The 26,419-nt window shown below is 36.3% G+C and overlaps 1 protein-coding gene across 5 annotated transcripts in view; it reads left to right on the forward strand.

Annotated features, from left to right (window-relative positions):
• Sarm (sterile alpha and armadillo motif) overlaps positions 1 to 26,419 on the forward strand; it is a 287,951-nt gene that overhangs the window by 152,030 nt on the left and 109,502 nt on the right. The gene's annotated exons all lie outside the window — the stretch shown is intronic.

Below are 26,419 nucleotides of genomic sequence, written 5' to 3' on the forward strand. Positions count from 1 at the left end.
CAAAAATACATTTTGATTAATTATTAATATCAATCATCAATTATGGACATTTTGAATTTGTTCTATAAAATGGTTCACCCTCTTCTTTCTTGACGTTGTAGCCCTTGTCTTCTTTTAGTTCGTAATTAGTGAAATAATCATTATTCTCTTTTGATTCATACACAGCATTTAGTTGTATGTCATCGACAGGCTCAATATACTTTTCGTCTTTGGTATTATTTGGTTAATTTACTGTCTGATCGATGGCAGTAACGTTTGCTGGTGCTTTGGTTTTCATCGATTCATCTTTATATTCCATAGTGATATTTTCTGCCAATGCCCTTTTTATTTTTCTGGCAATTTCACTGTCTATTATTACATTATTTTTACACAGGTAACAGTTTCGGCATGTAGACAAGATATGGTTTACGATATTAGTAGAAGAGTAGGCCTTTCTTTTATTGAGCTTCCGTTGAATGCTAATACCTAAAAGATGACGATTGGATTTATCAGTAGGTAATGTGTTACCTGCAAAAGTAGTAAGGAGTTGTCCTTTATCATCAACGATTATCTTTATGTTGGCATTCTCTTTGAGTGCAATCGTCTCCGGAGATCTCAATCTCGCATATCCACCATTTGTACAACGGAATCTTTTCGGTATTCCAAAGAAATTTAATTCCTTACTGTCATGACAATGCATGCATACATTTCCAATAGTGCCACCACTTGTACTTGTTTCATAGTTTAAATACTTCTCCTTGTTGGCATTCAATGCTACAATAACATTCTCATGTGAACACACTTTATTAAAATGCTCCATCTTCACATTTTTTTAAGATATGACTTATGTGTTTATCGTTCCACTGCGTAAAAAATAATGATTTAATACATGCAATAAACTAGGTAGTGTCGATAACCGGCCAAAGAGTACCAATGGTAAAGCCGCATCGTGTCTCTGAGAAATCATAGAGTACGATTGTTAGAGCCGTAAGCATATTTTTTTATTTTAAGATATGTACAAAAAAAAATAAAGTTGAATAATTTCGAAATTAAAAAAGAAAAAATAGTATGTTTTTATGAAAAAACAAATATTGAATTAGAGCCATCAGTCCTCATCATTATGAGTATCCAAAACCGGACTTAAGTTTCACATTTGAAGTAGAGAATTGTACTTTCCATAATTTTCTTACATGAAAGTTGAATGAAATTTCGGTATTGTGTATTCAAGAGGTGAAGAAGCTTTTCTTATAATTGAATTTCTGATCGCTGGGGACAACAGAGTCTCTCAAACCCAGTAAAGCTATTTTAAAATGTACAAGAATTATTTATTTAACATAAATACTCTATTTTTTAATGATAACCAAGTAAAGAAAAAAACACACAGAATAATACAACAGAGTCTCTCAAACCCCGTAAAGATCTTTTAAAAGGTAAAAGAAATATTTATTTAACAAAAATCCTCTATTTTTGAATGATCACCAAGTAAAGAAAAAATCACACAGAATAAAACAACAGAGTCTCTCAAACCCCGTAAAGCTATTTTAAAAGGTACAAGAATTATTTATTTAACAGAAATCCTTGCTTTTTGAATGATCACCATGTAAAGAAAGAAAAAAAAACAGAATAAAACAACAGAGTCTCTCAAACCCCGTAAAGCTATTTTGAAAGGTATAAGAATTATTTATTTAACAGAAATCCTCGCTTTTTGAATGACCACCAAGTATAGAAAAAATCACACGGAATAAGACAACAGAATCACTCAAACCCCCGTAAAGCTATTTTAAAAGGTACAAGAATTATTTATTTAACAGAAATCCTTGCTTTTTGAATGAACATCAAGTAAAGAAAAAAAAACACACAGAATAGAACAAAAGATTCTCTCAAACCCCGTAAAGCTATTTTAAAAGGTACAAAAATTATTTATTTAATAGAAATCCTCGCTTTTTGAATGACCACCAAGTAAAGAAAAAATCAAACGGAATAAAACAACAGAGTCTCTCAAATCCCGTAAAGCTATTTTAAAAGGTATAAGAATTATTTATTTAACAGAAATCCTCGCTTTTTGAATGATCACAAAGTAAAGAAAAAATCACACAGAATAAAACAACAGAGTCTCTCGAACCTCGTAAAGCTATTTTAAAAGGTACAAGAATTATTTATTTAACTGAAATCCTCGGTTTTTGAATGATCACTAAGTAAATGAGAAAAAAAACACACAGAATAAAAGTTAATGAAAAACTATTGCATTAAAAAAAAAAAAAAATTAAATTTATCATACGACCTAAATTATTTCATCAGATAGGCCAGCACTCATAAACGATCCTTTTGAAATTCTGCTAACAACATCGATTCTCAAGGTAAAAGTTTGAATCAAACACTTTTAGCATATGAAATGTCCTTACTGAAAAACTACTGCATTAAATAAAAAATAAAAAATTTATCATACGACCTAAATTATTTCATCAGATACGTCAGCACTCATAAACGATCCTTTTGAAATTCTGCTAACAACATCGATTCTCAAGGTAAAAGTTTGAATCAAACATTTTTAGGATATCGAGTGTCCTTACTGAAAAACTTCGTTCTTTTCACTGGCTTGAAATTGCATACAAACGAGCCAATCAGGTGTTACAATCCTTTTGTTTGCTCAAAATTCGACAAAGCAACGACTGTTTGGTTAGTTTTATTTTGCATGATATTTCTAAAGCCAATTAAGATGAAGAAATGTCTTCAAAGTCAAGGCTATAAGAAAAAAAGTTCTGGATATTTTGTCAGTTTGTAGTTTACGCACTAATATCAATATCAGTAATGATTCTATTTGAACTTTCTCCAAGTTGATCAAATTGGTCTCTAAAGGGTTCATGATAAAAAAAAAATAGCGCACGCCATGCTGAATGTGCTTTCAAAACCCATCTGGTCGAAAATATGTTTGTTATCGTTAAAGATTTCCAAAGATGTAAGAAAATTATGTAAAATACAATTCTCTGGTTCAAATCTGAAACTTTAGTCTATTTTCAGATCAAAAGATAAAACCATTTCTATAAAATCTGAGCTAATAAGGATTTTTGGCCGTAAACTCTAGTTTCTTGTAAGAAAATTATGGAAAATACAATGCAACCGAGTCTCTTAAAGCCCGTAAAGCTCTTTTAAAAGATACAAGAACTACTTATTTAACACCAAAATTTCGTTTTCAATGAGCACCAAGTAAATAAAAACCACACGGAATCAGGCAAGAGAGTCTCTCAAACCACGTATAGATATTTTAAAATATCCAATAACTACTTTTTTTACACAAAAATTTCGTTTTTAATTTGCAGAAAGTAGAGACAAAAAAAAAGATATAAGGCAAAAAAGTATCAAAAACACAGAGACTATCTATAAAATTATAAAATATACAATTATTTAACACAATGATTTTTTTTTTAATGTTCACAAAGTAAAGGAAAACCAAAAGAAATCAGGCACCCGAGTCTCTAGAACCCCGTAAATTTCTTTTCAAATATAAAAAAACAAATAAATTAAAGCAAAAATTTCGATTATAAATAGCACAAAGTAAAGAAAGAACACACGAAATCACGCAACATAGTCTCTTAAACCCCGTAAAGCTCTTTTAAAAGATACAAGAACTACTTATTTAACACAAAAACTTCATTTTTAATGAGCACTAAGTAAAGAAAAATCACACGGAATCAAGCAACTGAGTCTCTCAAACCCTTTAAAGCTATTTTAAAAGATACAAAAACTACTTATTTAACACATAAACTTCGTTTTTAATGAGCACTAAGTAAAGAAAAACCACACGGAATCAGGCAACCGAGTCTCTCAAACCCCTTATAGCTCTTTTAAAAGATACAAAAACTACTTATTTAACACAAAAATCTCTTTTTTAATGGGCACCAAGTAAAGAAAAACCACACGGAATCAGACAACCGAGTCTCTCAAACCCCGTAAAGCTCTTCTAAAAGATACAAGAACTACTTATTTAACACAAAAATTTTGTTTTTAATGGGTATAAAGTAAAGAAAAACCACACGGAAAAGCCCTTATAATAGCATGGGAAGGAACATAAGCTCCTGGAATAGCATAGGAAGGGGGCATAAACCCTTATAATAGCACGGGAGGGAACATAAGCCCTTAAAATAGCATGGGAATTCCTATACACGCAAGAAAATAACATGGGAATTCCTATACATTCAATAAAATAACGTGGGAATTCCTATACATTCAAGCAAATATCATGGTAAGTCCTATACATGCAATCAAATAACATTGGAATTCCTATAAACGCAAGCAAATTACAAGGGAATTCCTATACATGCAATCAAATAACATGGGGATTCCTATACACGCAAGCAAATAACATGGGTATTCTTATACCTGCTAGCAAATTACATGGGAATTCATATACACGAAAGCAAATAACATGAGAATTCCTATACATGCAAGCAAATAACATGTGAACTCCTATACATGCAAGCAAATAACATGGGCATTCCTATACACGCAAGCAAATAACATGGGAATTCCTATACACGCAAGCAAATAACATGAAAATTCTTATACACGCAAGCCCCTTGCAACTCAAGCCCCATTTAACTAAACCCCCGTGCAACTGAACCCCCCATGTAACTGAACCCCTGTATAACCGAAACCCCGTACAACTGAACCTCCGTGCTACTTAACCCTCGTGCAACTCGACCCCCTTTAACTAATCCCCGTGTAACTGAATCCATATGTAACTGAACCCTCGTGCAACTCAACCCTCGTGCAACTCAACTCCCTCAAAACACTTTTCAGACATTTCTTGTTAATTTTTTTTATTTCTAAACTATTTAAAATTGACAACACTGTGCAAACCATCACTTGTGTATTATACAGTACACAATCATCCCATCTCCTCCAAAACACTTTTCAGTCATTTGTTGTTAAAAATTATCCAATCACTAATTTCCCCTTTTTTTTCTCTCCACCTTCATCCAATCCAATCACTAATTAGAATCATTCACACTCCTATTATTCAAAACATTAATTAATATCGTTCATAGTGTCCAATTTGCGAATTCCTTATCTCTTTTTGCAAAAATGTCAAATAGTCACTCTCTTTGAAAAACTATACCAGACTATACCCACCAAACCAGACTATACTCACCAAACCAGATTATACCCACCAAACGTGTCTCAAGCATGGGTTTTTCTTGCGCAATTCAATGTATTTTTTCATGTATTTTTGAAACCTTATGCGCAATTCAATGTATTTTTGAATTTATTTTTGAAAGTACTAGATAGGTAACTACTGAGGGGGCCAAGTTGCCCTCCAATTTTTTTGGTCTCTAAAAAGGGCACTAGAACCTTTAATTTCCGGTTGAATGAGCCCTCTCACGATATTCTAGACTAGTGGATCGATACGGTCACCCCTTGGGGAAAAAAAAAATAAATAAACACGCATCCGTGATCTTTCTTCTGGCAAAAAAAAAATACAAAATTCCACATTTTTGCAGATAGGAGCTTGAAACCTCTATAGTAGGGTTCTCTGATACGCTTAATCTGATGGTGTGATTTTCATTAAAGTTCTATGCCTTAGGGGCTTTCTCCCCCTTTTTTCAAAAATAAGGCAAATTTTCCCAGGCGTGTAACTTTAAATGAGTGAGACTAAACCTGATGAAACATATATTTTAAATTAACATAAAAGTCTGATTCTCCTGATATATCTAATGGTATCAAAATTCCGTTTTTTAGGGTTTCGGTCGCTATTGAGCCGGGTAATTCCTTACTTACAGTTCGTTACCACGAACTGTTTGAAAAAAAGATAAAAAATTAAGGCAGTAATAAAGCGTTTGGAAAACATTTTGTCAATTTTATTCATTTGTAGAAAAAACATTGAGGATGCCTTCCTGTCAACTTACTTAGACTTAGGCCATCCCACGCCGGCTGGCGCAGAATATGATAACGATGCCTGAATGCCTATATGGTCAATGGTCCTGTCAAACCTATATGTAAAAGTTTTTTTTGTGGAGGGTGATTCGAGAAGATATAAAATACACGAGTATTATAAAAATTGATGAAATTATCTCGCAAATCGTAAAGATCTTGATATTTTTTTCGGAGAGAGATAGGCCCGAAGGTCCTCCTGCGCATATGCCTCTTTCACGTTGCGCCAGTTACCTTACATAAGCTAAATTCAGGACCGATCAAAAGGGGGGGGTTAACCAGAGCAAGCTTTACTGGGTGCCGTGGCTGGGGGGCACCACGGCCGGGGATTTTTATTTATTTTTGAGTCGGGAGGAAGCACCGTAATTAATTTGTCCCGGGTGTCACCAACCCTAGGAACGGCCCTGGCTAAACTGCTTGATTAGAGAGATTCCCAATATAGTCTCGCCATTACGTATTATCTACTACTGCACGGTAAAAAATCCGTTCGTAATTTTACGCTAAATTATGGTACAGCAAGTAGGCCTTATGCTAAAAAAGCGTACTTTTACTAACAGACGCTAATTCAGCGTGTTTCAGTCAGAGGGTTAAAAATAAGGTATTCTAGCGTACATTGTGACTGATTTAACGTTATGGGCGGACCCACTGTATTCGTCACAGCCAATCCCTGCGATCCTCAAATTACAATTTTTCTACATAAAATAACCCTTTTCTGTTTCGAAACTAATGTCATTTAGCGTAACTTTTCGTTAGTTTACCGTGAGAGGCGTGGCCTTCCAGTTTTATTTCTACCTATCAAAGAAGCCTCCGCGTCTTGATCTTTTGGCGTACAATTACGCTCCTTTAGCGTAAATGGATAATGATTAGCCGTTAGGAGTGGGCAACCCATACAAGTTTATATGGGAGGGGGGGTCTGCACGTGATTTTTTGGGGTCAGGAAAAAATAATTTTTTTTGGAGCAGGGAGGGTCCCGATTTGAAATTTTGAATTGCAGCTTTTAGAATTTGATTAATTGCAAAATTAATATAGTACAACTATTATTCAAACCAGCATTATTGTTCAACAATTGTTAAAAATAGTCTATAATCTAACAGTTGTATTACAATTAAATCGTTTCCAATAGCAAACAGGTTGTCAAACGACTGAGAAACAGTAGTTTGACAGGTGTACCGCAATCGAATCCTAATGTATTGAACAAAAAAAACAGCTTTTTCAACTGAAAGTAAGGAGCAACATTAAAACTTGAAACGAATCAAAATTATTATCTATATGATGGGGTTCGCCCCTTAGTCAATACCTAGCTCTTTACGCTTAATTTCGAATTCCAATTCTTTAAGAATGACCCTTGAAGCACAAAGGCCGTTTAATTACAATAGATAGCTCTTGAAAGTACTAAAACAAAGTTTAGCGTAAAGAGCGAGGTATTGACTAGGCGGAAAACCTCCTCATATACGTAATAATTTCTGATTGTTTTAAGTTTTAATGTTGCTCCTTACTTTAAGTTGAAAAAACTTGTTTTTTTAGCTTAATTTCTGGTTGTTTTTTAAATAATGCTTGGAAATCCCGCGCCCCCATCATAGAAATACCCCGTCCCTCCGGAAAATATCGTCCCACGTAATCCCCTTCCCCGGACCCCCCCCCCCTGATAAAAAAAAATCCCCCCGAAAACGTCTATATACTTCCAAATAATAAATACTATATGTAAACAATGGGCATAGTTCATAACTTGCAGCCCTCCCCTCAGGGGCTTTGGGGGATTAAGTCATCTTTAAAGACTTAGTTATTAAATTTTCGACTATGCTGAACCAAATGGTTATTTCAAAATCTTGATCGGGTGACTGAGAAAAAAAGCATGGGAGGTTCTAGTTGCCCTCCAGTTTCTTAGTAATTTAAAAAGGCACTAGAATTTTTAATTTCCGTTCGAATGAGCCCTCTCGCGATACTCTAGGGCCACTGGATCGATACGATCACCCATGTAAAAAAAAAAAAAAAAACAAAAAAAAGCGCATCCGTGTTTTTTTTTGGCAAGACAAACAAAAGTCCAAATTTTTGCTGATAGAAGATTAAAACCTCTATAGCACAGCTTAATGATCCACTTTATCTGTTGGTATAATTTTATTAAGATTTTATCACTTTTAGTGGGTTTCCTCCCTCTCTACAAAACAAAGTGAATTTTTTCACGCTCTTAACTTACATATTTGAGATCAGCAAGAGAAAACAATTATTTTGATGTATCTATTGGTATCAAAATTTCATTTTTTAGAGTTTCAGTGACTATTCTGCCGGGTCGCTCCTTACTTACAGTTCGTCACCACGAACTGTTTGAAAGGCTGGATTTAAACACAGAGCCAGATTTCAGGGGAAAATATCAAGTCAAATGGCAGCAGAAAAAAGTGTGAAAAGTACTTGATCCATCGTACCATACAAAGCTTAAATTCAAAGGGAAACTTGCCAAGCGAAACCTCTACTAAGTCCAGCGCAGTTGCTCCTGCCCAGTATACTAAAAACTGCATACGGAAACCAACTACATGACGAGAAAAAAGCATAAACAGTCTTGGCCTATCACTTTTGACTAATTGGTATCAACTTTGACTAATTGGTATCAAAACACGACCATCAGACCAAACACTATGGAAAAAGACAAACGAATCCAATTATTTCTTTATGATTCAATATAAATATATAACTCAATATAATCAATATCACAAATATTTGACTAAGAAATTACAATAAAAACAAGAAAAAATATTTTTAAGCTTGCTTAAAAATTCGCTGACTCTTGCTGGTAGTAGAGCTTTCTTCACTGGTTCTATCTTGGAAACATACCTGCAAAGATAGTTCATAAGGTTACCACAATCAGGAAGGGTTATTCGTAACAATAAGTAATTATTCAGTGGGAGAATAATGTCAGTGTGTATAGCATTCAGGTTAGGTCAAGCTGTGATTAACAATATCTCCAGCAACGGCAGTAGCGAAGACAGGATGTTATTTTCGGAGGAAGACCTAGAATATAAGAGAGGGATGACTCCTTGGTTATATCAAGTAAAAGCGATTTAAAATTATTGTAGGCTAGGTTAGTTTTAGCAAGATGGATGTAGAATAGGTTGCAAAATTAGTCCAGCAGAGTTTAAGGAGGCCAGGAAATACAGACATAATAGACACAAAAAGATAGCTCAGTTTCTCTGAAGTCTTATGCAGGAGTCAAGAAGGAGTGGAGTGAGGGTTTTTATTTTAAGCTGGGACTTACGAATGATTTATCCAAATTTTGGGGAGTTAAGGTCTTGTTACAAGCAAAGGATTGCATGCTCGAAGCAAAAGTTACAACTTGCAAAATTTGATGGAATCTAAAACTGATCAATAATATGTAAAAATTAAAAAGCTTGCTTCTTTGCGAAAACAGTCAAACTTCGAAGTGGAAGCCCATCTTGTGGCTATTAGTAGATTCAGAATTTAAGTTTTAATGTCGGTTTAAGTTTTAATGTTGCTCCGTACTTTCAGTAAAAATAAAACTCGTTTTTTAGTTAACCCCTCATAAAACAAGTCAATGATACCTCAAAACGTTCCATTTTCCTACATATTCAAGAAATACAAAGAATTTAACATTTTGCCAAAATTTACCGTAAGATCAGCCACGTCGCACTTGTCCTTAGTAGCTAAATGCAAGTTGATTGATTTTTCTGCTTAAGTCGCAAGTTCAATTAAATCATCCCAAAATATAATATAAACTTCCTGCAAATCAAGCATGCAACAGAAGCATTGAAAAATAAAATATAAAGCATTCTTACTAATGATTTCCAGTCAAGTAATATTCTAAATAAAATAAAACAAAAAAATGTATCAAGGCTATTTACAAGCCAAGGCTATTTCACTTAAGAATTTATTTACCCTTTGAAAAGAGCTCCTCATAACACATGGCTGAAATAATCCTCTTCTGTTGCTGGTATTCCAATTGTATGGACTTTACTGACAAAGAATCCATTTTGAATAAACACTCCCAGATAAGGCCACAAACGATCTTGAACTATGCAAATATCAAACGAAGATGGGATAATTGTAAAATAAAGTGATGCTGTCTTTGGGATGGATGCTCTGTTTAGTGATATGTACATCTTTTACCCTTAAAAGAAGAGAGCAGTTAGAGCAAGACGTAGATAGCACAGTAGCCATTAAAGTTGATCGAGAAAGCATTGCTTCCCAAAACATCCAAAAGATTAAGTCGTTCTAAAATTCAAAGTAATTCACACTGAAAACTACAAAAAAGAAAATATTCCCTATTATAAAAGTAATCAATTTGAAAACGCAACCATCTCCTCCCATAAAAAGTCCAAGATGAGTTTAACAGGCAAAAAAGAGAAAGAATATTTCGGCTTTCTAAATTCGAAACACCTTATCTTGAACTTGAAATTATGGCTATGATGTACTGACACATCATCCAATGACCATGTCTCTCATCCTGCCTCAAATACATTGTCTTGAAGCAGGACAGCTAGCCTCTAATTTTAACAATCATACACACCTTCAAAACAAAGCTCTAAACGACAGATAGCACCTTCGACAAATGAGATAAGATGATGGAGGATCAAGATCAGGTGATTCTCCAATTTTCCAGCAAACAAGAGTAGATCTCTCCTCAGCATCACAGTAAAGATACACCAGATCTTGATCATAGCTTAGTGATCTCATTGACAGAATGAGAAAGAACTGTCCGAGCGACCTAACCACATCCACTATTTAAGCAGCTTCTACAGCTGAGTCTGTCACATTGCTAATCACATAGTCTTTTCTTATACACAACACCCTTGAAAATGAGGTCCTGGACTAAGCATGTGTTTTTCCCCAGCCTATCGGAAAACAGAGTCAAGTAGCGAGTGTTTTTCAGCTTTCAATTCTTGGAAACTCTATAGCTAATTTCTTGACACATAATATTTGAAAGAAATAGGTAATTCTGGTACTTCTGGTAACTCTTGGCCATTGTTTTGGTCAGATTTCTAGTTGAGGATGCACTTTTAGCAGCATCTTTAAAATATCTATGTCTTGATTCAAACTGAAGAGTTGAATAGTGAATTAGGGGGCCCAGTGTTCGCACATACAAAGGAAAGTGACGCATTGTATGGTCCTTGAACCCTTTTTTCATCATCCTCAAATATTTTTGCTTTCAATTCAAGGTACATTCTTATTGTAAAACCTAACTTTGCAATAAGCATGTCTGTAAACCTCCGACTTGATACAAGCAATACAATTTTCCTCATCGGCAACATTAGGGACCAACATTCGTTTTCAGCCTTTCTTGAAACTAAATGGCCAAGTACTAGAGGAAACTGGCGAGGAAATACCAAATTTTGGATTGCATTATCTTCAAGGCACTTGAAATCACTCGAGAAGGGAGGATGCTTTTCCTTAGTATCTATATTCCTGAAGTCCAAGTTGGCAACACTAGTACTAATCTCTGATTCTTTGAAAACACCATCAACACATCAAGCGCTACAAACATTTTCCAGCTTCCCACTTCATAACAGCTTCATACAAATCATGGGCTATGCATGGCGGTAATCTGTCAAACGAAAGTTGGGCAAGGCATTGAAATCAGAATTGAACTTCATGCCATTTACAGACTGCTTCCTAACATTTGGGTCTTGCAGCTTGTTTAAAGATTCATAATAGGATTTTTTACTTCTAAGAGTAAGCTGACATTTACAATAGTCTTTAGATGCAGTTTTTCCAGAGAAAATGCAGGTTCTGCAGGAATTCTGCAAATGTTGGTTGAAGTACTTCAGAAACCCCCCAATACAATTTGAGCCCAAGTTGTCTCCAAATATACAAAAAACTATAATTTTGAACTTTGTCCCATCAATCACAATGTCTTCAGTACAAAGAAACTCTAATTCATTCACAACCTTCTTGAAGACTTTTTCAGTACCAACGATCTTGAAGTTTGATGCCAGCACTAGCATAACTAACTGCACTAGATCTAGCCTTGCTCGAAGCCAAGGTGGGAAGTCAAGAACTCTCATATAAAGAGCTAGAGTGCAGTACTTTCCTGATGTAGACTTTTTAAGTAGGTTTTTTATTTGTATCTCATCTTGGTAGAGCTGAAGAAATATCACATTTTCCTTCATGTCTGGATCAGAAGCATATAAAAAAGCAAAAAGGTTACTATCATAGAAGTCTCTATATTCACCTTTTGCTGAAGGATGATACCAATCCATCAGAAATCCAAGAAGTCCTCTATGTTTGAAAAGATTCTCCAAGGTGGCTGCAACTGAAACTACTTGGACAAATCTTCTGTTTCCTTACTTATCAAGTCTAATAATGACTTACTCCAGGACCACAGTACCGCAACATGTAAAAACTGGTCTCTCATGTACTGAGATCTGAGTGATCCGGTGGCTGGGTATGTAACAAGCAGCAAAGGATCCTGCATATACTGAAAGTCAATTTCATCACATATTTTCTTAAACAAATCTGGCTGAAAAACAGAAGAGACGCACTTAGCAAAATGTTCTTTAAGTTCTTGTGGTACAATTTCATGAAACTCAGTGAAGAGAAGCCTAAAGTTCTCAATAATAAAACTGACAGTTGAGAGGTAGGTACATGTTTCTCTGATTCAAATCGAAGGAGAAGCAAAGCAAGCCCGTCTGCAAGTGCTTGCCTTCTAGGCTTAATATCACGGATACCCGAGTCCCCTGAGGATGTTTGTCTCAATCCAGCTGTTTTATTTGTAGCTGCTAAACCAGCTCCCATTATTTCATCTTGGTTCAAATCTAGCATTTCTGAGTCTAGTGGCTCAGAAGATTCATTTACTTCAACACAATCCTTATCATGGTCAGGAGAAGTGCTCACAATGTTTAAAGCCACACTATTTTCTTCAAAACAATCTTAATTATGGTCAGGGGGAGTACTCATGTAGTTTGTAGCCTTGTTATTTTTTAGTTCTCTTCAAATGTGAGAACGTAGGGAGCTCTGTCCTTGAAACTTCTTACTACAACTTCTAAAAGGACGCGACACTTCATGTGAATCTCTTACATTGGAGTAGAGGGGGTTAAATAGAAGGTTTCTCTTCACATACTCTGATTGACAGTAACTAATACTGCAGGGAAATCTGATCTCAGTCTCAATAGGCACTAGTGTAATAGCAGCCTTTCCAGTTTCTGAGTGGGAATCTAGATGAGTAGCAAGTTTGTTGTGCCAACTGAATGCCTGATAGGAGGCATAACGAGATGCCAACAGATTGGCATTCAGTTTAACCTAAACTGTATATTCTCGCAAGCTGTTAAGTTCCAATGAACAAAATGAACAAACTAGGATTTGCCATGAAGTTCTGCAATTTGATGTCATCAAGATGAGATTTGCAATGAAGTTTGACAATATACAAAACTGGAAAAGATAGCTTTAGAAAATTCTAGGTGCGCACCCCCCTCCCCTCTTCCATAGCGAATCACGTCCTTAATTTGTAGCTTGATATTCCTATCATGCTCTGTTGAGTAGAAACTTAAGCATGAATGAAAAAGTAATAAAGCAAATAGAATAAATGCTTATATTTTTGCAGCAGATCATGGTTTGATAGTTTATGTTCATCAAGAGTATGACAAAATATTGTAATGCACATACAAAATATTCATAACCATACAGAGCATGTTCTATGAATAAAGTGTTTCTGAAAGAAACATAGTTAGTTTATTTCTGTATGGTGACTTGTGGCCCAACCTGTTAAACTAAGCTAAAGCTCATTCTAAAAAAAAGAATTCAACAATGTAATATATTTCAGCCATTTTCTTGGCAGGTAGGCTAAAACAGAAAGACAGAACAGCTCCCATTAGTACTGTAGAAGCCAAAACACCTTTCATATGTTTCAAATTTGACATACAGATGAAGGTGCAGAAAAAACTTTTAGTGAACAAGAATTTCTGAATTTTGACTCAACTACTAGAATACTTCTAATATACTAACCTATGTGAAAACTTTTGCAATTTCGTGGTTTAGTGTGGGATGCAATGTGGAAATTCCAGAATTTTCTAATTTCCTGACTGGAGCTTCCAGAGGAAGTGGCTGATACGCTCAAATGGAGGATTGAATTCTGAATCACATGATTTTTTTAGAGAATAAAAATAAGACGATTCCATTATGTTACACTTCTCTGCGAAGATGAGGCGCCACCCGTAAAATATCGGATTCGATTATCAGAAAATTTAACATTGGAAGGAGCCGGAACCCGAAGGCCAACGCTCCTTTGTATATGAATTTTATCCCGTACCTCCTCTTAAAGCTAACGCAAAACTCAATTGTCACTTAATTTGCTTAATTTATATTAGTACAATCCTAAAATCTATTTGAAGTCGTATAAATATATTATCTAATTACTATTTGACAACATGTATAAAAATGGAAAGAAACACGAAAATGTTTTTTATAGAATTCTGATGTATATTAATAGTGTATTATAAAAGTTTTTTTCTGATAAGAATCCCCTTTACCTTTTGATTTCACAACCGGAAGCCACTGTATAGAGAGTGTTCACTAGCGTTTACCCCCCCCCCGGAAAATACCCCCCGTTGAATATTATACCCCGCTGGGTATTTTACAGGGAGGTGTAAACGCCTAGAATCACTGAGAGCATTGTTTATTTCTATTGGTAAAATGCTACTTTTGGCTATTTTGGAAAGGGCTTAAGCTAGAAAAAAGAAACTTTCAGGGATAGGTCTACAGACTAGAGTATGTCCCGAGAAAGTATTTTGAAGTACCTACCTCCACTCTTTTTACCTCTAGAGGCTCCTGAAATTTGCCTGCATGAAAGGTAACAATTCCTGTTATTTGAGTACAATTTTAAGCCGTATGACTCGGTTGAATTGAAGTTATCAAGTTATCAGGCAAACAATCGTTTAAAGCCATCTTTATCTTTCAAATAGTACCTATTCGTTGCCTAAGCTTAGCCTAACATTCTGAAAAAAATTTGAATTTGTCACAAATTTTTTTTTGCATTTACCACAGGAATTATATTTGCATATCTTTAAAACCTTATAAATTGGGATTGAGCAAAGTTGTGAAGCTGAAAAGAATTTTGTTGTACTTTATTTAAGCAGAAGATTTATTTAACAAGGTTTCACTTTTATAACACACAGATTTTTAAAGGTCATCAAAAGTTAGGACCCTCTAGAGGGAGGAGTGGAGGTAAATACTTCAAAACACCTTTTCCGTACATTCTTTAGCCTGTAGACGCATCCCTGAAACTTCCATTTTCCTAACCTAACCACTTTCAAAGATAGACAAAAGAAGCTAAAGTAGAAATTCACCATTCTATATACAAAGTTAATAAGACTTTTATAAAAGTAAAAAAAAAATCAAAAGAACTTACCTTTCAGAAATAAGTCCACAACAACAAGTGAAAGGTCTTCGTTTGTTTATCTTTTAATCTCAATGGATCAAAAACCCGCAGGACCCCCTTTCACGATATTTTTGCATCGACCCAGTTTCGCAAGAGTTGATAAGCGCAAGAGTTGATTGTCATTAGCTCCTCCCAGTAAACTGAACGAGTTTAAACATATATTCGAGGAATGTAAAAATACGGCAGAAGTACCTATACACTCAAAAAGTGTATTTTCACGCTAATCCAACAACTAGAAAGTACGCTGATCAAACGTGAAATAATGCTGTCAACGTCAAAGTACGTTTTTTTTACCGTGTGTAAAGGTTCCGCTTTTTCTTCAAGAAAACAATACAGGCAACCGCAGATTACTGTAAGCTCCGGTAGACCGATTTTTGAAGTCCGTATTCCTGTTCATAGGAATGGATCCGTATTCGTATTCATTTTAGAGTTCATAAATGCCATTGAAATTGAAAGAGATTAAATTAAAAAAACAAGTTTTTTCAACTGAAAGTAAGGAGCAGCATTAAAACTTAAAGCGAGCAGAAATTATTACGTATATGAGGGGGTTCGCCCCCTAGTCAATACTCTGCTCTTTACGCTAAAGTTCGAATTTTGTTCGAATCACAAAGGTCGTTTAATTAGAATAGATATATCTTTTGAAAGTACTAAAAAAAACTTTTGCGTAAAGAGCGAGGTATTGACCAGGGGGCGAACTCCCTCATATACGTAATAATTTCTATTCTTTTTAAGTTTTAACATTGCTCCTTACTTTCAGTTGAAAAAATTTGCTTTTTTATTTAATTTCTTATCGTTTTTTAACTAATGCTGGGAAATCCGGCGCCCCCTTCACAGAAATGTCCCTTCCCATAAGGAAACATCCTCCATGGAAAGATCCTCCCACCGAATGAACTCCTCCGACACCCCCCCCCCACCACCCAGAAAAAACACCTCCTGAAAACGTCAGTATACTTTTTTTGGTCACTTAAAAAGGGCATTAGAACTTTTAATTTCCGTTCGAATGAGCCCTCTCACGATATTCTAGGACTACTGGGTCGACACGGTCACCCTTGGGGAAAAAAAAACAAATAAACATGCATCCGTGATCTTTCTTCTAAGAAAAATACGAAATTCCGCTTTTCTGCACATAGGAACTTGAAACATCTACAGTAGGGTTTTTTGTTACGCTGAATCTGATGGTTTGATTTTCATTAAGATTTTATCATTTTTAAGGGGGTTTCCCCTTTTTTCGAAAATAAGGCAAATTTTTTCAGGCTCGTAACTTTTGATGGGTTTGATTAAATTTGTTGAAACTTATATATCTGAAATCAGCATGAAAATCCAATTCTTTTGATGTATCTAATGGTAAAAAAAATTCATTTTTAGAGTTTCGGTTACTATTGAGCCGGGTCACTCCTTACTTACAGTTCGTTACCATGAACTGTTTGATACCGCCATAGAAACGTGCCGTAAATGTTAACTAAATACGCAGAAAGGAATCAATGATTATAGCTGCTCCGAATATAGGCTGTATTCCATGTTCAACAAAAAGTAACTAAAAGCTATGAAAAAGTAAGTTTTTTCGTTTCAACTGACGTTTTGTAGTAGCTGGAACAACAGGAAAGTAACTTTGGATTTGCTTTTTTAGTAGTTTTTACTAGAAATACTTAACGAGCATCCTTAGTGACGTAACTGAGCATCATTATTATAATGCTATTAATATCAGTTTGAAACATATTGAAATTATTATTAGACTAAATTACACTGATAGGCTATAATTGAAACTCATGAAGATTATATCCTTGCAAACCTAATAAGCTAGTAGTTACTTGACAACTGTTCCAGATAAATGTCACTTCAAATAACTTAATTAGTTAGCTTTTCCCGAGGCCAAAATAAATTCAATGATTTAAAGAACATGAAAATTGGAACTTGGAATGTTACGACGTTGACAAATGACTATCGTATCGACGTTTTGACGGACGAAATCAGACGATTTGAACTGGACTTATTAGGAGTTTCAGAAACACATATCCGAGGGGTAGGAAGCATGAAATTAGGTGATAGTGACATAGAATTTGTTTACTCAGGCAGGAAGGATGGGGTACATAGACAAGGAGTGGGGCTCATGATGAATAAGAAAACTGCTAAGTCTTGTTTAGGCTGGGAAGGTATTAATAATAGAATACTAATGGCTCATTTTATGACTAAAAAGTTCAAGGTATCAGTTATAGTAGTATATGCCCTGTAGAACAGACTGACGGAGATACTAATGACTAAGATGAATTTTACTTACAGTTACAGGAGCAAATCGACAGGGTCCCAGGGGTGTTTTTACTAGGAGATTTTAACGCCCAGGTTGGTAGAAATAGGGATAGATGGTATCCTAGCCTATGTAAATTTGGTGTAGGAAAAGAGAACAGTAATGACTACAGCCTTTTGCAATTTTGTAGGTATAACAGTCTAGTTATAACCAATACGGTGTTTGGTCACAAAATGGCCCATAAGTTAACTTGGTATTCACGTGATGGTAAAACAGCAAACCTGATTGATTATATTTTAGTAAACCGAAAACTGGCAGGATCAATACAAGTCACTTGGGTATACAAGAGTGCTGTTATTGATTTTAAAAGTAAAGATCACCATCTAGTAGTGTCTAGGGTTAATTTAAAGTTGAAATTTCGAAAGAGTAACTACCTCCCGGAAAGTTATGATGTTGGCAGACTCCAGGGTGAGAATTTGAGAGAAACTTTCCAGGAATAGTTGAATACTAAACTTGAGAGTTTGAAATTTGACAATGTGGAAGATGGTCGGAATAATTTTAGAAAAACAATTTGTGAAGTTGCTGATGGTGTCTTAGGGAAGAAAGTTAGGACTGCAGCTAGAAATATTAGTGAAAAAGCTTTATATTTAATAGAGAAGAAAATGGGCTTATACAAAAATTATCTGAATGATAGATCATATGAAAACAAAGGGAATGTAAAGAAAGTGGAGGATAGCATTAAAATATGAGCTAAGGAGGTGTGAAGTGGGGGCCATGGTATAAAGTTGCCGAGGATCTGGAAGATCCTCTGCAGAATAGTAAAATATCGTACTGGCATGTTAATAAATTGAAAGGGAGTAGTCAATCCGGACTTGTACCAGTTAAAGAGAGATGGGAAGATTATTTTGAGAATGTGCTAAACCGAGATAGAGCTGCAGGAAAAGATAGAGGAAAATCAAAATGTTTATGATACCTTGGATGTGAAAGAAGATTTATTTTGTGACGAAGAATTAGCGACAGTACTAAAAGGATTAAAAATTAATAAGGCCCCATGTGCTGTTAGTGCGGTAAATGAGTTTCTTAAATATGGTGGCTCTGAAGTTAGAAATAAGTTACTGCAGATTAAGAATATGATTTTTGAAAAAGAGGAAGTTTCCTAACGATTTTAGGACAACCTTAATTGAACCACTGTATAAGAAAGGTGATAAGAGTGAGAGTGGTAATTATCGAGACATTAGTATAATTTCTGTAGGTAGCAAATTGGTTAGTAATATGATACTTTTTAGACTGAGAGATGCTGTAGCCAATGTTTTAAGAGGAGAACAGTGCGGTTTTAGAAAAGGTAGAGGATTTGTCGACCAAATTTTCACTCTTAGGTTAATAATTGAGAAGTGCCTGAGCTGTCAAACATCTTTGGTCCTCAGTTTTATAGATTATGAGCAGGCGTTCAATTCTGTTGATAGAAGAGCTTTAGCAAAGGTCTTATCCTTGTATGGTATACCAGACCAAAACACTAAAGTGATTAGTACTATGTACGAGAATAACACTGCTGCGGTTAAGGTAGGAAATGAGGTTAACAGTTGGTTTTGTATTAAATCAGGAGTTAAGCAGGGTTGTGTTCTATCCCCCTTTATATGGAACATTTTGATGGACTTTGTCTTAAAAAGCACAGGAAAGGCAATGGAAGACCACGGAATCAAATGGGGGGGGGCATTCCTGGACTTAGATTCTGCTGATGATTTAACTATCCTACATGAAAGTGTGAGCAAAACGAATCAACTTTTAGAGGTTTTGCGAGTTCAGGGTGCTAGAATACGTTTGAAAATTAATTTTAAGAAGACTAAGTCCCTAAGGCTAGGAATAAGTGAAGATGAACAGGTGACGTTGGGTAACGAAAAGATTGATCAGGTGTTCATCTTCACATACCATGGTATTATTATTAGTAGAGATGGTGAGCGCAGTGAAAATGTTAAAAGTAGAATAGCCAAGTCTCAGGGTGTTTCTTCACGATTAAAATAAGTTTTTTAAGAGTAGGAAGATAAGTCTGCAAAGCAAGATTAGAATACTGGAAGCTGCAGTGATGACAGTGGTCAAATATGGCTCTGAAGCATGGGCGCTCCGAAAAGCGGATGAAGATTTGCTGGATGTCCCGATAAATTGTCTACGGATTGTTCTGGGTACCCGGCTGACTGACCGTATTTCAAACAGTAGGCTGTACGAAAAATGTGGTTCAATCCCGCTTTCTAGGGCTATAATGATAGAGAGGTTGAGATGACCAGGGATGGTTTTGCGGATGAAGGATGACAAATTGCCGAAGATTGTCCTTTTCGACCAACCGTGTAGGACTAAATGGAAAGCAGGTCGCCCTCGTCTGGGGTAGGAGGACGTCATAAAGAAAGATTTAAAGGAAATGGGAACTTTCTGGGAGGGTGTAAAGAGGGAGGCTTTGAATAGATTGAGGTGGGGGAGGAGCTTGCGTAGGTGTGTTGGCATCAGGCGGCTTGGTGCTGTGGTGTCCTGTTAGTAGTAGTAGTAGTAGTATACCCTCGGAGTAAATTCCAGCCAGACGGTAAACAATCCCTCCCATTGGAGCTTTTTTGTGTATTATATTCAAACCAATTAGAGGTTTAAAAAAGTAAAAAAGCCGATAAGATCATCTAAAGTATCAGCTGCGTCGTGGGAAAGAGGGGGGCGGGGGTAAAGAAAATCTCTTCCATGACACACATACTTTGTAAACTTGGCCTGGCTTACTGGCATCCTTAGGAAGTTGTTTTTCCATAAAGACGTTCCGGGCGCCATAAAGATGGTTTTGCCTTCTTAAAATTGTAAAATAATCATGTGAAACATTCACTTGTACGAAACAATTTAGTCGATGATATCTAGAAACAAAATGGAACGTAGAAAATGTCTGAATTATTCGGAAAAAGGCCACTGTTGCGCAAGTGACATTTTTCTCCAAGACAATATCAAGAAATTATTTTCTAAAAATATGTTTAATCTCACCTAAATGATAACGATTTCGTAATATGCTCTCAATATTAGAGACACCTGACTCAGATAACGAACTTTGCTGTCTGGGGTAAAATCCCGTCGTAAACTCTATTTGGCACCTTCTTAGGACTTGAATTTGCTTACTTGTTTTGTCTTCAAAATGCAAACGCTAGAAAAAAAAGAAAAAAATTATTAGAAGGATATTTGGTACTTATGTATTATACCAAACACACTCAAAAAGTGAAGTTAGGTTAATCGTAATGAAATATGCCAGAATGATGAAAATATGATACTTTAGTTTATATAATAATATCATTTTGGCTATATATTTGCTCATTAGGGGGGTGAGGTAAAGTAATCTAACCTAACTTTATATAGTTTGTGCTATAAATTAGCACATTAGGGGTTGAGGGTAAAATAACCTAACCTTACATCACACCGACCCTTTATATATATGTGCATATATGTGAAAATATAATACTTTAGTTTATATAATAATTTAATTTTGTCTATAAATTAGCACATTAGGGGGTGAGGGTAAAATAACCCAACCTTACAACACCCCACCCTCTATATATACGTGCAAATATAGACCAAATTATACAAGTCCATTGCATTCTGTCACCCGTCATTTGTCATTGTGGCTATCAAACCGGTTTTCTGAGATCTTACATTCTTCAAACGTCTCACAAGCGTCTCGACTGTGTTTGGTATAATGCATAAGTACCAGATATTTAATATAAACTGCCAAACGAAATCACAACTCCAAAGTTTTCACCCAGACAAGTAAAAGACTTTTTCAGGGGGAGGGAGGGGAAAACATAAATATAATGAAAAAAGATAGCTAAACCAGATCATACTTCCCAATCACATCCCAACCGCACATCTAAACAATTTCATCCACTTGGTTACTATAACTATCCCCCGAGGGCCCATCCTCATCTATCAATACCCACAGAACAAGAAATAAACGGGAACTGAAGCATTCAGTAAACGTGCGGAGTGCATTCAAGCATCCCTTATCTGACTTATTTGCTTGTTATTAACTTCCCCGGATGTATTCCGTAAAAATATAACAACAAATACTTATCCGGCAACTTGTCAACTGAAACACAATAGGCAACTAGGCAACATTAATCTCGTGTAGCCTACTTTGTTTCCGTTGTTTACGAGCCTATAGCTTGTTTACGAGCCTCTTAGGTTGTGCCACATTTCACAATTACTGTAACTGTTTGCTCTCTGCATAAATCTCACATATGTTTTCCATTTTTGAAAATATTAAATTCTTGTTTTTATATGACGTCATTTAACCTCAGTAATCCAATATTTTCCAGGGTTAGCAGGTGTAACTTATCCTACAACTAATCAAAACACAATTATATTAAATAAAAACACAAGTTTTTTCTACTGAAAGTAAGGAGCAACATTAAAGCTTAAAACGAACGGAAATTATTACGTATATGAAGGGGGTTGGCCCCCCCTCATCAAGACCTCGCTCCTTACGCTAAAGTTTTTAGTACTTCAAAAAAAATCTTCTTATTGTTTTAATCAAACGATCATTGTATTTCAGGAGTAGTTCTTAAAGAATTAGGACCAAATTCAAACTTTAGTGTAAAGAGTGAGATGTTGAGGAGGGGGTAACCCCCCTCATATACGTAATAATTTAGGTTCGATTTAAGTGTTAATGTTGCTTCTTACTTTCAGTTGAAAAATCCTTTTTTTTATTTAAGTTCTGATCGTATTTTTAAATAATACCAGGAAATCTGGACCGACCTCCCCGGAGAAATCCCCCTCCCCACGGAAATATTCTCTAGACAATTCAATCCCGGTGAATTCAATCTCTGCATGGATTGCTTCGTAAGAGGTCTTGGTTAGGAAGAGTGAAACTTTGATTCCGTTAGTGAATGTATGCTTTCCTGACTCTTCAGTTGCTAAAAAATTGCAAATTTCTCGAAATTAAATGACGGGGGTCATAAAGAATGGTCTGGGAGACTATGCGCTGAAGGAACTAATGAAGAACTTAGGAGAACGAAATTCTCTCTGATCCTGGACGAATCGACCGACCGCTTAAGGCAAAAATGTTTAGTAGTGAATGTAAAGTACAACAAGCACAATATTGTCTGGGCAGAGTTCCTTCCTCTGTTAGAGGTTACAGATGCGACTGGCAGTGGGCTGAAAGAGTTGACAGTGTCCTTCCTCAATGACCATGACATTCTTCTTGAGAATATTATCGGTATTGCCTATGAAAATTTTGCAGTCAATACTGAAGACAGAAGAGGTCTTGATGCACTACTCAAAGAACAGGTGCCTCACCTGTTTACCTTAGGTTGTTCTAGTCGCTCCTTGGCACTGTGCTCTTCTCACGATTCAAGATCTTACCTGAAAGTGCAGAACATTTTATTACAAACCTAGTCAACTATATTGGTTTTAGTCCGAAACGGGTTAAGGAGCATGAACAGTTTCAAGAGTTGACAAATATTGTCAAACACAGGATGCTATCCATCAGTGCATCACATTGGTTGTCTCTTGAAGCAGTGGTTAGCAGAATTTTTGAACAGTGGGGTGCCTTGATTCTGTTCCTGGGTGATCAGTCTAAATACCCTGAAACTGATAAAGCTAGTCGGAAGAAGGCAAGGCCGATTTATTGTTTCATGAACGATCCCTTCTGCAAAGCATATCTGTTTTTTCTGTCTTTCACGCTGAAGAAGATCAATGTGCCCAATCTGGAGTTTCAGAGCAGAGAAGTTTGCGTTTACAGTATTCTAAGTAGCACTAGAGCTACACTTACCTCGGTATTGAAGTGCTTTGTGAATCCCAGGGTGATAGAAAGGGCTGCATAGGAGGAAGTTGTGAAACTCTCCCTGGAGGATCAGACACTCCAGAGTGTAATTCTTCCTCTGAGCAAATTGAACCTCGGGACAAACACCGGGTGTCATTTGTTATTGTCGAAAGCTTACGCCAACAATTCTAGCAGTCATGCGAATTTTCTGTTGAAGCTTGCAGAATTCCGAAAAAACTGTAGGTCATATCATGTAGAGCTCTGTTGGCAGGTCGCCAAGAGGTTCGACAGCGAAGACGAAACGTTCAAGAACCTTGAGTGCATCGATCCTGCTACTGCTTTGAGCGGTTCAGTCAGAACACTCGTACTGCTCATGGTTCGATTTCCAAATTTGTTGGGGAATGCTAATAGGGAAATAGAGGGGAAAAGAGACATCCTTGATGCGCAGTGGTCAGAATTAGAGTCTAGGACAGACTTTGTGAATAATTGACATAGTGAAATAATTGAACCTGATATGTTCTGAAAAATTTGCGTTCGGGGAAAGATGGTAGGGGGGAATCGATATCTGATGATGTTTATAAATTTACGTTGCAGCTCTGCTGTCTCCCCCATTCGTCTGCTGAAGCAGAACCGCATTTCTCAGTTTTGTCAAACATCAAGACAAAGCGTCGGAATAGGCTAAAGATGGAAATTGTTGCTGCGATGATGCACACAAAACAAATGGTACGCAGAGAAAATGAAAATGGGGGAGTAGTGACTTAGTCGATACCGCCTCAGTTAGTATTAAAAATCTCAAGGTGGAGACCAAGAGAACCTTCTTTAACTTTTTAGGAGGAGGTTATAGATTTTGTGGACCTTGAGGAATAGTTCAGACTATTTTTTTCCTCTCATCGTTTCGTGGATCACTTACAAAGTTAACCACCTTGTTGAAATACTGAATGTGGATGAAAGTTTGTCCAGGCATGCAACTGGATGGAAAGTTGTCGACCAATTTTCCATTCGAGGGTGGTTTGGCTACCAGAAAATAGTTGCCACATTTACTACTTTGCCCCTGCTTGCATTGCGTGTCTGGATGTGCGTATGTTATATCATCTGGGAGGTTGGAATTTTGGTTGTCTTTATGGAAGCTACTGGAAGGGACATGTTTTTCATTTTTTTTTATCCTGTATTTGAAGATTTTCATATGTTTGCTAAAGTTAATTTGTAATAAAGTTGATTTGTTATGTGAGAAGATAATCATTTTAATAAATAAAGTTCCTGTAAGGATGGTAATCTCTAGGTAGTAAAGGAACATGTCTTTCGTTTTTTTTTATCCTTTATTCAAAGATTTTCCTAGTATGGTATACCAGACAAATACATTAAAGTGATTAGTGTTGTTTACGAGAATTACACTGCTGCGGTTAAGGTCGGAAATGAGGTTAGCAGCTGGTTTTGTGTTAAATCAGGAGTTGAACATGGTTGTGTTCTATCCCCCTTTATATGGATTATTTTGATGGACTTTGTCTCAAAGAGCACAGGAAAGGCAATGGGAGACCACGGAATCAGATGGGGAAGAAAAAGTCTCCCGGACTTAGATTATGCTGACGATTTAAGCCTCCTAGATGAAAGTATGAAAAATATGAATGAAATTTTAGAGGTTTTGCGAGTTCAGGGTGCTAGAATAGGTTTGAAAATTGATGTTAAAAAGACTAAGTCACTAAGGCTAGGAATAAGTGAAGATGAAAAGGTGACGTTTGGCAATGAAAAGATTGATCAGGTGGGCAGCTTCACTTACCTTTGACGTTGACGTTACGGTGACGTTGGGCAATGAAAAGATTGATCAGGTGGGCAGCTTCACTTAAGTATTATTAGTAAAGAGGGCTGGAGCATTGAAGATGTTAAAAGCAATAGAGCCCAGGTCCTAGGTGTTTTGTCATACCTAAAAAAAGTTTAGAAGAATCGGGAAATTAGTTTGCAAACAAACCTAGAATATAGGAATATATATGAGAAACAGCGACAGAACCTGGCGCTTGGAAACGGGTACTCCGAAAAATGGATGGACCTTCACTAGATATTTTCCTGAGAAATTGCTTAAGGATTGTTCTGGGTACCCGGCTGACTGACCGTATTTCAAACAATAGGCTATACGAAAAATGTGGTTCAATACCGCTCTCTAAGGCTATAATGAAAGAAAGGTTGAGGTGGCTAGGGCACGTTGTGCGGATGAAGGATGACAGATTACCGAAGATTGTTCTTTTCGGGCAACCGTCTAGGGCTAAACGGAAAGCAGGTGTAAAAAGGGAGGCTTTGATTAGATGGGGGTGGAGGAGCAGCGTGCGTAGCTGTGTTGGCCTCAGGTGGCTTGGTGCTGCGGTGAGTTGTTATTAGTAGTGTTAGTAGTTAATAAAGTTGATGTGTTGATTTGTGATTTGATTGGTGATAAAGTTGATTTGTGATTTGAGAAGATAATCATTTTAATAAATAAAGTTCCTGTAAGGATGGTAATCTCTAGGTAGTAAAATAGATAGTTTTATGTCGATAGTTCATCATCAAAAAGAAGTGATCGGCTCAAAACAATACTAGAATCATCTGAAGTTTTCTCTTGACGGCAGTTTCTTGTTTCTCGGGTACAAATAACTACCAAAAGCAGTAAACTGTAGTCTACTCAGACAGTAAATTACTGTGTAATATATGGAGCTGTACAAAGCAACAGAAGGATCAATGCATTCGAGGTTCTTGAGTGCTTCATCGGTGCCAGGACAGCATCCTGTAAGGAGATGGCAAGAGAAAAGCCGTCAAGTACAGACAAGGCTTACTAGGCAGGGTGTCGCTTGCAATCCGTTTCTGGTAGAATCCTTTCTCCCAATAAGATACTGTAGGAGTGGTCAGACAACTTTTGCCCTTTTGAATTCACTTCTTCCCTGCGCAAACGGACAACTGTTGTCTGAGTCGGTCAAGTCTGCAAGAAGTGATTGGAACCAACAGGACAGTAGTTCGTCGAGTGGTGAAAATTCGCAGCAGGCTACTGTTTCTCTTTCTCCAACTGTCATGACCGACCCCCATGAAACGAAAATAATCTAGTAATACCGTTAGAGACCCTTGAAGGTGGATATGGCTTATGTACTGCGCAAGCCCACTCCTG

Source organism: Artemia sp. Qi Xiang Cuo, chromosome 3, assembly GCF_049724085.1.
Source record: "Artemia sp. Qi Xiang Cuo chromosome 3, ASM4972408v1, whole genome shotgun sequence".
Lineage (NCBI taxonomy): Eukaryota > Metazoa > Arthropoda > Branchiopoda > Anostraca > Artemiidae > Artemia > Artemia sp. Qi Xiang Cuo.